General features: G+C 38.0%; 17 non-coding genes across 17 annotated transcripts; 11 read left to right on the top strand and 6 right to left on the bottom strand.

Annotated features, from left to right (window-relative positions):
• Positions 1 to 286: 286 nt before the first annotated feature.
• Positions 287 to 359, bottom strand: trnar-ccu (transfer RNA arginine (anticodon CCU)). The gene has a single exon. It is a non-coding gene; the product is annotated as a tRNA-Arg (tRNA).
• Positions 360 to 727: 368 nt separating this feature from the next.
• Positions 728 to 800, top strand: trnar-ucu (transfer RNA arginine (anticodon UCU)). The gene has a single exon. It is a non-coding gene; the product is annotated as a tRNA-Arg (tRNA).
• A 467-nt stretch (positions 801 to 1,267) lies between these two features.
• Positions 1,268 to 1,340, bottom strand: trnar-ccu (transfer RNA arginine (anticodon CCU)). The gene has a single exon. It is a non-coding gene; the product is annotated as a tRNA-Arg (tRNA).
• Positions 1,341 to 1,706: 366 nt separating this feature from the next.
• On the top strand, positions 1,707 to 1,779 carry trnar-ucu (transfer RNA arginine (anticodon UCU)). Its single transcript has one exon. It is a non-coding gene; the product is annotated as a tRNA-Arg (tRNA).
• Positions 1,780 to 2,247: 468 nt separating this feature from the next.
• On the bottom strand, positions 2,248 to 2,320 carry trnar-ccu (transfer RNA arginine (anticodon CCU)). The gene has a single exon. It is a non-coding gene; the product is annotated as a tRNA-Arg (tRNA).
• A 368-nt stretch (positions 2,321 to 2,688) lies between these two features.
• Positions 2,689 to 2,761, top strand: trnar-ucu (transfer RNA arginine (anticodon UCU)). The gene has a single exon. It is a non-coding gene; the product is annotated as a tRNA-Arg (tRNA).
• A 623-nt stretch (positions 2,762 to 3,384) lies between these two features.
• On the top strand, positions 3,385 to 3,457 carry trnar-ccu (transfer RNA arginine (anticodon CCU)). Its single transcript has one exon. It is a non-coding gene; the product is annotated as a tRNA-Arg (tRNA).
• A 549-nt stretch (positions 3,458 to 4,006) lies between these two features.
• trnar-ccu (transfer RNA arginine (anticodon CCU)) lies at positions 4,007 to 4,079 on the top strand. The gene has a single exon. It is a non-coding gene; the product is annotated as a tRNA-Arg (tRNA).
• Positions 4,080 to 5,364: 1,285 nt separating this feature from the next.
• Positions 5,365 to 5,437, bottom strand: trnar-ccu (transfer RNA arginine (anticodon CCU)). Its single transcript has one exon. It is a non-coding gene; the product is annotated as a tRNA-Arg (tRNA).
• A 342-nt stretch (positions 5,438 to 5,779) lies between these two features.
• trnar-ccu (transfer RNA arginine (anticodon CCU)) lies at positions 5,780 to 5,852 on the top strand. Its single transcript has one exon. It is a non-coding gene; the product is annotated as a tRNA-Arg (tRNA).
• A 549-nt stretch (positions 5,853 to 6,401) lies between these two features.
• Positions 6,402 to 6,474, top strand: trnar-ccu (transfer RNA arginine (anticodon CCU)). The gene has a single exon. It is a non-coding gene; the product is annotated as a tRNA-Arg (tRNA).
• Positions 6,475 to 7,483: 1,009 nt separating this feature from the next.
• On the bottom strand, positions 7,484 to 7,556 carry trnar-ccu (transfer RNA arginine (anticodon CCU)). Its single transcript has one exon. It is a non-coding gene; the product is annotated as a tRNA-Arg (tRNA).
• A 369-nt stretch (positions 7,557 to 7,925) lies between these two features.
• On the top strand, positions 7,926 to 7,998 carry trnar-ucu (transfer RNA arginine (anticodon UCU)). The gene has a single exon. It is a non-coding gene; the product is annotated as a tRNA-Arg (tRNA).
• Positions 7,999 to 8,464: 466 nt separating this feature from the next.
• On the bottom strand, positions 8,465 to 8,537 carry trnar-ccu (transfer RNA arginine (anticodon CCU)). The gene has a single exon. It is a non-coding gene; the product is annotated as a tRNA-Arg (tRNA).
• A 369-nt stretch (positions 8,538 to 8,906) lies between these two features.
• trnar-ucu (transfer RNA arginine (anticodon UCU)) lies at positions 8,907 to 8,979 on the top strand. The gene has a single exon. It is a non-coding gene; the product is annotated as a tRNA-Arg (tRNA).
• A 518-nt stretch (positions 8,980 to 9,497) lies between these two features.
• Positions 9,498 to 9,570, top strand: trnar-ccu (transfer RNA arginine (anticodon CCU)). Its single transcript has one exon. It is a non-coding gene; the product is annotated as a tRNA-Arg (tRNA).
• Positions 9,571 to 10,666: 1,096 nt separating this feature from the next.
• trnar-ccu (transfer RNA arginine (anticodon CCU)) lies at positions 10,667 to 10,739 on the top strand. The gene has a single exon. It is a non-coding gene; the product is annotated as a tRNA-Arg (tRNA).
• Positions 10,740 to 11,551: the final 812 nt, after the last annotated feature.

The following is an 11,551-nucleotide window of genomic DNA, read 5'->3' as shown; positions in this document are numbered from 1 at the left end:
ATCAGGGCCTCCAAAATTAATGTGATAACGGCTTATTGAATTTTTTTGTATTCACTATTTTACAGAAAAAAAGTTAGCATCTTAAAATGATTGGTCTAAAGCAGGCCTGGGCAATTATTTTGCCACGGGGGACCAAATTTAGAGAAAAAAATGTGTCTGGGGCCGATATATCTATTTTTAGGAACACTAATACAAATCCTCACAACAATGTCTGAATGTTAAAAACGTTATGACAGACCGCCTTAAAAAATAGAATGGAATTTTAAACTTTTTTACTGAAAGACAACACCCCAGATGGGACTCGAACCCACAATCCCTGGCTTAGGAGGCCAGTGCCTTATCCATTAGGCCACTGGGGCACACAAATGAAAGGAACAATCAAAACAGATCAAGCGAAACGCAACAAAAATGCAACAAAGAGTGAAATATGAACGCGAAAGATACAAAAACAAATGCGGCCTTAATTTGCCCAGGTCTGATCTAAAGTATAATATGTAGGAATATTCAAAAAAACTTACAGTAATAACATCTTAAAATGATTGGTCTAAAGTACAATATACAATAACATTAAAAAAAATTCTATATGCGATTTTTCGGGATACATTATGAGTTAACTACGGACCAAAGGCGACTAATCACCATTGACTATTTTCAAAGTTTCAATCATGATCATAACCACTCTGTGATTTCATCTGCAACCTGTTTTGATTGTTCTCTTCATATGTGTGCCCCAGTGGCCTAATGGATAAGGCACTGGCCTTCTAAGCCAGGGATTGTGGGTTCGAGTCCCATCTGGGGTGTTGTCTCTTCCTCAACAAATAGAATCCACCATCACATCTGACCGTTTGCTACGGACTAGATATGACCAAATTAGGACTGAATACATAGACACGTTACCAAATTTGACAAATTAAATAACTAACAATCAGTTGAGTTCTACCTGTGTATGAACACCTGGAACTGTGCCAGAACTACTTTAGATCAGGGCCTCCAAAATTAATGCGATAACGGGTTATTCAAATATTTTTTTTCCACTATTTTACAGAAAAAAAGTGAACATCTTAAAATGATTGGTCTAAAGCAGGCCTGGGAAATTATTTTGCCACGGGGGACCAAATTTAGAGAAAAAAATGTGTCTGGGGGCCGATATATCTATTTTTAGGAACACTAATACAAATCCTCACAACAATGTCTGAATGCTACAAACGTTATGACAGACCGCCTTAAAAAACAGAATGGAATTTTAAACTTTTTTACTGAAAGACAACACCCCAGATGGGACTCGAACCCACAATCCCTGGCTTAGGAGGCCAGTGCCTTATCCATTAGGCCACCGGGGCACACAAATGAAGGGAACAATCAAAACAGATCAAGCGAAACGCAACAAAAATGCAACAAAGAGTGAAATATGAACGCGAAAGATACAAAAACAAATGCGGCCTTAATTTGCCCAGGTCTGATCTAAAGTATAATATGTAAGAATATTCAAAAACTTACAGTAATAACATCTTAAAATGATTGGTCTAAAGTACAATATACAATAACATTAAAAAAAATTCTATATGCGATTTTTCGGGATACATTATGAGTTAACTACGGACCAAAGGCGACTAATCACCATTAACTATTTTCAAAGTTTCAATCATGATCATAACCACTCTGTGATTTCATCTGCAACCTGTTTTGATTGTTCTCTTCATATGTGTGCCCCAGTGGCCTAATGGATAAGGCACTGGCCTTCTAAGCCAGGGATTGTGGGTTCGAGTCCCATCTGGGGTGTTGTCTCTTCCTCAACAAATAGAATCCACCATCACATCTGACCGTTTGCTACGGACTAGGTATGACCAAATTAGGACTGAATACATAGACACGTTACCAAATTTGACAAATTAAATAACTAACAATCAGTTGAGTTCTACCTGTGTATGAACACCTGGAACTATGCCAGAATTACTTTAGATCAGGGCCTCCAAAATTAATGCGATAACGGGTTATTCAAATATTTTTTTTTCACTATTTTACAGAAAAAAAGTGAACATCTTAAAATGATTGGTCTAAAGCAGGCCTGGGCAATTATTTTGCCACGGGGGACCAAATTTAGAGGAAAAAAATGTGTCTGGGGGCCGATATATCTATTTTTAGGAACACTAATACAAATCCTCACAACAATGTCTGAATGCTACAAACGTTATGACAGACCGCCTTAAAAAACAGAATGGAATTTTAAACTTTTTTACTGAAAGACAACACCCCAGATGGGACTCGAACCCACAATCCCTGGCTTAGGAGGCCAGTGCCTTATCCATTAGGCCACTGGGGCACACAAATGAAGGGAACAATCAAAACAGATCAAGCGAAACGCAACAAAAATGCAACAAAGAGTGAAATATGAACGTGAAAGATACAAAAACAAATGCGGCCTTAATTTGCCCAGGTCTGATCTAAAGTATAATATGTAGGAATATTCAAAAAACTTACAGTAATAACATCTTAAAATGATTGGTCTAAAGTACAATATACAATAACATTAAAAAAAAATTCTATATGCGATTTTTCGGGATACATTATGAGTTAACTACGGACCAAAGGCGACTAATCACCATTAACTATTTTCAAAGTTTCAATCATGATCATAACCACTCTGTGATTTCATCTGCAACCTCTTTTGATTGTTCTCTTCATATGTGTGCCCCAGTGGCCTAATGGATAAGGCACTGGCCTTCTAAGCCAGGGATTGTGGGTTCGAGTCCCATCTGGGGTGTTGTCTTTTCCTCAACAAATAGAATCCACCATCACATCTGACCGTTTGCTACGGACTAGATATGACCAAATTAGGACTGAATACATAGACCTGACCATAGGCACGTTACCAAATTCGACAAATTAAATAACTAACAATCAGTTGAGTTCTACCTGTGTATGAGCACCTGGAACTGTGCCAGGATTACTTTAGATTAGAGCCTTACAAATTAATGCGATAATGGCTTTTTTACAGAAAAAAGGTTAACATCTTAAAATGATTGGTCTAAAGCAGGTCTGGGCAATTATTTTGCCACGGGGGACCAAATTTAGGTCTGGGGGCCATTATATCTATTTTTAGGAACACTAATACAAATAGTCACAACAATGTCTGAATGCTAAAAACGTTACGACTGACCGCCTTAAAAAACGGAATGGAATTTTAAATTGTTTTACTGAATGACACACCCAATATACAATAACATTAAAAAAAAATTCTATATGCGATTTTTCGGGATTCATTATGAGTTAACTACGGACCAAAGGCGACTAATCACCATTAACTATTTTCAAAGTTTCAATCATGATCATAACGACTCTGTGATTTCATCTGCAACCTGTTTTGATTGTTCCCTTCATATGTGTGCCCCAGTGGCCTAATGGATAAGGCACTGGCCTCCTAAGCCAGGGATTGTGGGTTCGAGTCCCATCTGGGGTGTTGTCTTTTCCTCAACAAATAGAATCCACCATCACATCTGACCATTTGGTATGGACTATATATGACCAAATTAGGACTGAATACATAGACACGTTACCAAATTTGACAAATGAAATGACTAATAATCAGTTGAATTCTACATGTGTATGAGCACCTGGAACTGTGCCAGAACTACTTTAAATTAGGGCCTTCGAAATTAATGCGATAACGGGTTATTGAAATTTTTTTTTCCCACTATTTTACAGAAAAAAAGGGAACATCTTAAAATGATTGGTCTAAAGCAGGTCTGGGCAATTATTTTCCCACGGGGGACCAAATTTAGGTCTGGGGGCCGATATATCTATTTTTAGGAACACTAATACAAATAGTCACAACAATGTCTGAATGCTAAAAACGTTACGACTGACCGCCTTAAAAAACGGAAAGGAATTTTAAATTGTTTTACTGATTGAGACACCCAGAATGTACGTGAAAATAAAGAATGTGGGATTTACAATATTAACTATGAAGGATAAAACACTGAATATTGACAACATAAAATGTATGTGTGCCCCAGTGGCCTAATGGATAAGGCACTGGCCTCCTAAGCCAGGGATTGTGGGTTCGAGTCCCATCTGGGGTGTTGTCTTTTCCTCAACAAATAGAATCCACCAACACATCTGACCATTCGGTACGGACTAAATATGACCAAATTAGGTTGAATACATAGACCTGACTATAGACATGTTACCAAACGCAATACTAATGGATAAGGCACTGGCCTTCTAAGCCAGGGATTGTGGGTTCGAGTCTTTTCCTCAACAAATAGAATCCACCATCAGATCTGACCGTTTGGTACGGACGAGATATGACCAAATTAGGACTGAATACGTAGATCTGACCATAGACATGTTACCAAATTCAATACCAACTTTGACAAATTAAATAACATCTTAAAATGATTGGTCTAAAGCAGGTCTGGGCAATTATTTTGCCACGAGGGACCAAATTTAGGTCTGGGGGCCACTATATCTATTTTTAGGAACACTAATACAAATAGTCACAACAATGTCTGAATGCTAAAAACGTTACGACTGACCGCCTTAAAAAACGGAATGGAATTTTAAATTGTTTTACTGAATGAGACACCCAGGTCTGATCTAAAGTATAATATGTAGGAATATTAAAAAAACTTACAATAATAACATCTTAAAATGATTGGTCTAAAGTACAATATACAATAACATTAAAAAAAAATTCTATATGCGATTTTTCGGGATACATTATGAGTTAACTACGGACCAAAGGCGACTAATCACCATTAACTATTTTCAAAGTTTCAATCATGATCATAACCACTCTGTGATTTCATCTGCAACCTCTTTTGATTGTTCTCTTCATATGTGTGCCCCAGTGGCCTTCTAAGCCAGGGATTGTGGGTTCGAGTCCCATCTGGGGTGTTGTCTTTTCCTCAACAAATAGAATCCACCATCACATCTGACCGTTTGCTACGGACTAGATATGACCAAATTAGGACTGAATACATAGACACGTTACCAAATTTGACAAATTAAAAGACTAATAATCATTTGAATTCTACCTGTGTATGAGCACCTGGAACTTTGCCAGAATTACTTTAGATCAGGGCCTTCGAAATTAATGCGATAACGGGTTATTGAATTATTTTTTTTTCACTATTTTACAGAAAAAAAGTGAACATCTTAAAATGATTGGTCTAAAGCAGGCCTGGGCAATTATTTTGCCACGGGGGACCAAATTTAGAGGAAAAAAATGTGCCTGCGGGCCGATATATCTATTTTTAGGAACACTAATACAAATCCTCACAACAATGTCTGAATGCTACAAACGTTATAACAGACCGCCTTAAAAAACAGAATGGAATTTTAAACTTTTTTACTGAATGACAACACCCCAGATGGGACTCGAACCCACAATCCCTGGCTTAGGAGGCCAGTGCCTTATCCATTAGGCCACCGGGGCACACAAATGAAGAGAACAATCAAAACAGATCAGGCGAAACGCAACAAAAATGCAAAGATACAAAAACAAATGCGGCCTTAATTTGCCCAGGTCTGATCTAAAGTATAATATGTAAGAACATTCAAAAACTTACAGTAATAACATCTTAAAATGATTGGTCTAAAGTACAATATACAATAACATTAAAAAAAATTCTATATGCGATTTTTCGGGATACATTATGAGTTAACTACGGACCAAAGGCGACTAATCACCATTAACTATTTTCAAAGTTTCAATCATGATCATAACCACTCTGTGATTTCATCTGCAACCTGTTTTGATTGTTCTCTTCATATGTGTGCCCCAGTGGCCTAATGGATAAGGCACTGGCCTCCTAAGCCAGGGATTGTGGGTTCGAGTCCCATCTGGGGTGTTGTCTTTTCCTCAACAAATAGAATCCACCATCACATCTGACCATTTGGTACGGACTAGATATGACCAAATTAGGACTGAATACATAGACACGTTACCAAATTTGACAAATTAAATGACTAACAATCAGGTGAGTTCTACCTGTGTATGAGCACCTGGAACTGTGCCAGGATTACTTTAGATTAGAGCCTTCCAAATTAATGCGATAATGGCTTATTGAAATATTTTGTTTTCACTATTTTACAGAAAAAAGGTTAACATCTTAAAATGATTGGTCTAAAGCAGGTCTGGGCAATTATTTTGCCACGGGGGACCAAATTTAGGTCTGGGGGCCATTATATCTATTTTTAGGAACACTAATACAAATAGTCACAACAATGTCTGAATGCTAAAAACGTTACGACTGACCGCCTTAAAAAACGGAATGGAATTTTAAATTGTTTTACTGAATGAGACACCCAGAATGTACGTGAAAATAAAGAATGTGGGATTTACAATATTAACTATGAAGGATAAAACACTGAATATTGACAACATAAGGTGTATGTGTGCCCCAGTGGCCTAATGGATAAGGCACTGGCCTCCTAAGCCAGGGATTGTGGGTTCGAGTCCCATCTGGGGTGTTGTCTTTTCCTCAACAAATAGAATCCACCATCACATCTGACCATTCGGTACGGACTAAATATGACCAAATTAGGTTGAATACATAGACCTGACTATAGACATGTTACCAAACGCAATACTAATGGATAAGGCACTGGCCTTCTAAGCCAGGGATTGTGGGTTCGAGTCCCATCTGGGGTGTTGTCTTTTCCTCAACAAATAGAATCCACCATCACATCTGACCGTTTGGTACGGACTAGATATGACCAAATTAGGACTGAAAACATAGATCTGACCGTAGACATGTTACCAAATTCAATACCAACTACGACAAATTAAATACCCAACAATCTACCTGTGTATGAGCACCTGGAACTGTGCCAGAACTACTTTAAATTAGGGCCTTCCAAATTAATGCGATAACGGGTTATTTAATTATTTTTTTTTCACTATTTTACAGAAAAAAAATGAACATCTTAAAATGATTGGTCTAAAGCAGGCCTGGGCAATTATTTTGCCACGGGGACCAAATTTGTTTGTGGGTTCGAGTCCCATCTGGGGTGTTGTCTTTTCCTCAACAAATAGAATCCACCATCAGATCTGACCGTTTGCTACGGACTAGATATGACCAAATTAGGACTGAATACATAGACATGTTACCAAATTTGACAAATTAAATAACTAACAATCAGTTGAGTTCTACCTGTGTATGAGCACCTGGAACTGTGCCAGACTTACTTTAGATCAGGGCCTCCAAAATTAATGCGATAACGGCTTATTGAATTTTTTTGTATTCACTATTTTACAGAAAAAAAGTTAGCATCTTAAAATGATTGGTCTAAAGCAGGCCTGGGCAATTATTTTGCCACGGGGGACCAAATTTAGAGAAAAAAATGTGTCTGGGGCCGATATATCTATTTTTAGGAACACTAATACAAATCCTCACAACAATGTCTGAATGCTAAAAACGTTATGACAGACCGCCTTAAAAAATAGAATGGAATTTTAAACTTTTTTACTGAAAGACAACACCCCAGATGGGACTCGAACCCACAATCCCTGGCTTAGGAGGCCAGTGCCTTATCCATCAGGCCACTGGGGTACACAAATGAAAGGAACAATCAAAACAGATCAAGCGAAACGCAACAAAAATGCAACAAAGAGTGAAATATGAACGCGAAAGATACAAAAACAAATGCGGCCTTAATTTGCCCAGGTCTGATCTAAAGTATAATATGTAGGAATATTCAAAAAAAACTTACAGTAATAACATCTTAAAATGATTGGTCTAAAGTACAATATACAATAACATTAAAAAAAATTCTATATGCGATTTTTCGGGATACATTATGAGTTAACTACGGACCAAAGGCGACTAATCACCATGAACTATTTTCAAAGTTTCAATCATGATCATAACCACTCTGGGATTTCATCTGCAACCTGTTTTGATTGTTCTCTTTATATGTGTGCCCCAGTGGCCTAATGGATAAGGCACTGGCCTTCTAAGCCAGGGATTGTGGGTTCGAGTCCCATCTGGGGTGTTGTCTTTTCCTCAACAAATAGAATCCACCATCACATCTGACTGTTTGCTACGGACTAGGTATGACCAAATTAGGACTGAATACATAGACACGTTACCAAATTTGACAAATTAAATAACTAACAATCAGTTGAGTTCTACCTGTGTATGAACACCTGGAACTGTGCCAGAATTACTTTAGATCAGGGCCTTCCAAATTAATGCGATAACAGGTTATTGAATTTTTTTGTTTTCACTATTTTACAGAAAAAAAGTGAACATCTTAAAATGATTGGTCTAAAGCAGGCCTGGGCAATTATTTTGCCACGGGGGACCAAATTTAGAGAAAAAAATGTGTCTGGGGCCGATATATCTATTTTTAGGAACACTAATACAAATCCTCACAACAATGTCTGAATGCTAAAAACGCTATGACAGACCGCCTTAAAAAACGGAATGGAATTTTAAACTTTTTTACTGAATGACAACACCCCAGATGGGACTCGAACCCACAATCCCTGGCTTAGGAGGCCAGTGCCTTATCCTTTAGGCCACCGGGGCACAAAAATGAAGGAGAACAATCAAAACAGATCAAGCGAAACGCAACAAAAATGCAACAAAGAGTGAAATATGAACGCGAAAGATACAAAAACAAATGCGGCCTTAATTTGCCCAGGTCTGATCTAAAGTATAATATGTAAGAATATTAAAAAAACTTACGGTAATAACATCTTAAAATGATTGGTCTAAAGTACAATATACAATAACATTAAAAAAAAATTCTATATGCGATTTTTCGGGATACATTATGAGTTAACTACGGACCAAAGGAGACTAATCACCATTAACTATTTTCAAAGTTTCAATCATGATCATAACCACTCTGTGATTTCCTCTGCAACCTGTTTTGATTGTTCTCTTCGTATGTGTGCCCCAGTGGCCTAATGGATAAGGCACTGGCCTTCTAAGCCAGGGATTGTGGGTTCGAGTCCCATCTGGGGTGTTGTCTTTTCCTCAACAAATAGAATCCACCATCAGATCTGACCGTTTGGTGCGGACTCCATATGACCAAATTAGGACTGAATACATAGACCTGACCTTAGACATGTTACCAACTTGGACAAATTAAATAACTAACAATCAGTTGAATTCTCCCTGTGTATGAGCACCTGGAACTGTGCCAGACTATCTTTAGATCAGGGCCTCCAAAATTAATGCGGAAATGGCTTATTGAATTTTTTTGTTTTCAATATTTTACAGAAAAAAGTTCAACATCTTAAAATGATTGGTCTAAAGCAGGCCTGGGCAATTATTTTGCCACGGGGGACCAAATTTAGAGAAAAAAATGTGTCTGGGGGCCGATATATCTATTTTTAGGAACACTAATACAAATCCTCACAACAATGTCTGAATGCTACAAACGTTATGACAGACCGCCTTAAAAAAAGGAATGGAATTTTAAACTTTTTCACTGAAAGACAACACCCCAGATGGGACTCGAACTCGACTCCTCATTTGTGTGCCCCACTGGCCTAATGGATAAGGCACTGGCCTCCTAAGCCAGGGATTGTGGGTTCGAGTCCCATCTGGGGTGTTGTCTTTTCCTCAACCATTGCAGTCTACACGTATCTCTTATGTGTGACTGCCGTCATATTGCAGTCTACACATATCTGTAATGTGTGACCGCCATCATATTGCAGTATACACGTATCCCTTATGTATGACTGCCATCATATTGCAGTCTACACGTATCCCTTATGTATGACTGCCATCTACTGGTCACACTTATCATTGCACCATGTACCAAATAAAATGGCTTTGAGGTCGGTAAGCAAAACCAGAAGTATTCCGTACATTGGGCGGGTTATAAGGCGCACTGTCAAGGTTTGAGAAAAAAAATGACTTTAAGTGCGCCTTATAGTCGGGAAAATATGGTAATAATATCTTCAAATGATTGGTGTAAAATATAATATACAATAACATTTAAAAAAAATTATATCTGCAATTATTCGGGATTCATTATGAGTTAACTACGGACCAAAGGCGATTAATATTTTGAAGTTTCAATCATGATCATAACCACTCTGTGATGTCATCTGTACCTTGTTTTGATTGTTCTCCTCATTTGTGTGGCCTAATGGATAAGGCACTGGCCTCCTAAACCAGGGATTGTGGGTTCGAGTCCCATCTGGGGTGTTGTCTTTTCCTCAACCATTGCAGTCCACACGTATCTCTTATGTGTGACTGCCATCATATTGCAGTCTACACATATCTGTAATGTGTGACCGCCATCATATTGCAGTCTACACGTATCCCTTACTGCCATCTACTGGTCACACCTATCATTGCACCATGTACCAAATAAAATGGCTTTGAGGTCGGTAAGCAAAACCAGAAGTATTCCGTACATTGGGCGGGTTATAAGGCGCACTGTCAAGGTTTGAGAAAAAAAAAATGATTTTAAGTGCGCCTTATAGTCGGGAAAATATGGTAATAATATCTTCAAATTATTGGTATAAAGTATAATATACAATAATATTTTTTTTAAAAACTTCTATCTGCGATTATTCGGGATTCATTATGAGTTAACTACGGACCAAAGGCGATTAATATTTTGAAGTTTCAATCATGATCATAACCACTCTGTGATGTCATCTGTACCTTGTTTTGATTGTTCTCCTCATTTGTGTGCCCCAGTGGCCTAATGGATAAGGCACTGGCCTCCTAAGCCAGGGATTGTGGGTTCGAGTCCCATCTGGGGTGTTGTCTTTTCCTCAACAAATAGAATCCACCATCACATCTGACCATTAAGACTAGATATGACCAAATTAGGACTGAATACATAGACTCTGTCAACGTTTTGGGTTGCCAACCGGTCTAAAGTATATATACAATAATATAAAAAAATAACTTTTATATGCGATTATTCGGGATTCGTTATGAGTTAACTACGGACCAAAGGCAATTAATCACGATTAAATATTTAAAAGTTTAAATCAGGATCAAAACCACTCTGTGATTTAATCTGCAACCTGTTTTGATTGTTCTGGTCGTATCATTCCATGGATCTTAAGGAAGATGTCCAATGGTTAGTCTCTCCTGGAGTCCGTGGGCTTTTTTATAGGATTGTTCCGGCCTGAAATGAATGAATTTGCGACAAAGAGTTGCGCTATTTTCAGGCTGATGTTTTCAACGACATGAAATCAACTTGTGACTTCAATAATGAATCGGTTATCAAAGTTTAATGTTATTGTTTTAACGGTTTGTCACCACTAAAACATGGTGGTTCAACCACAACATGGACATCTTAGTCTACACTGGAGCTAATCATTCACAATCATCAGTTTCTTTTTAATGGACGTTTTACGTATAAACCAGAGGAAAATACCTTCGTGAAGGCGCGATTGTTATTTGCAAGACTTTTCGGCCAATCGGGACAAGGGACAAGAGAGAGCTACCATGCAATTGTCAATACAACTGTGAAATTACTACCGTAAGTTAACGACATGCTGGTGTTACTCTCTATGGCCGTGCTCAGAGTTCACGAATGTTGGTAAATATACCGTGCCTGAAAG

The sequence above is a fragment of the Entelurus aequoreus genome, linkage group LG08 (genome assembly GCF_033978785.1).
Source record: "Entelurus aequoreus isolate RoL-2023_Sb linkage group LG08, RoL_Eaeq_v1.1, whole genome shotgun sequence".
Taxonomy (NCBI): Eukaryota; Metazoa; Chordata; class Actinopteri; order Syngnathiformes; family Syngnathidae; genus Entelurus; species Entelurus aequoreus.
The sequence above is the reverse complement of the archived record's forward strand: the minus strand, read 5'-3'. Positions and strand labels throughout refer to the sequence as shown.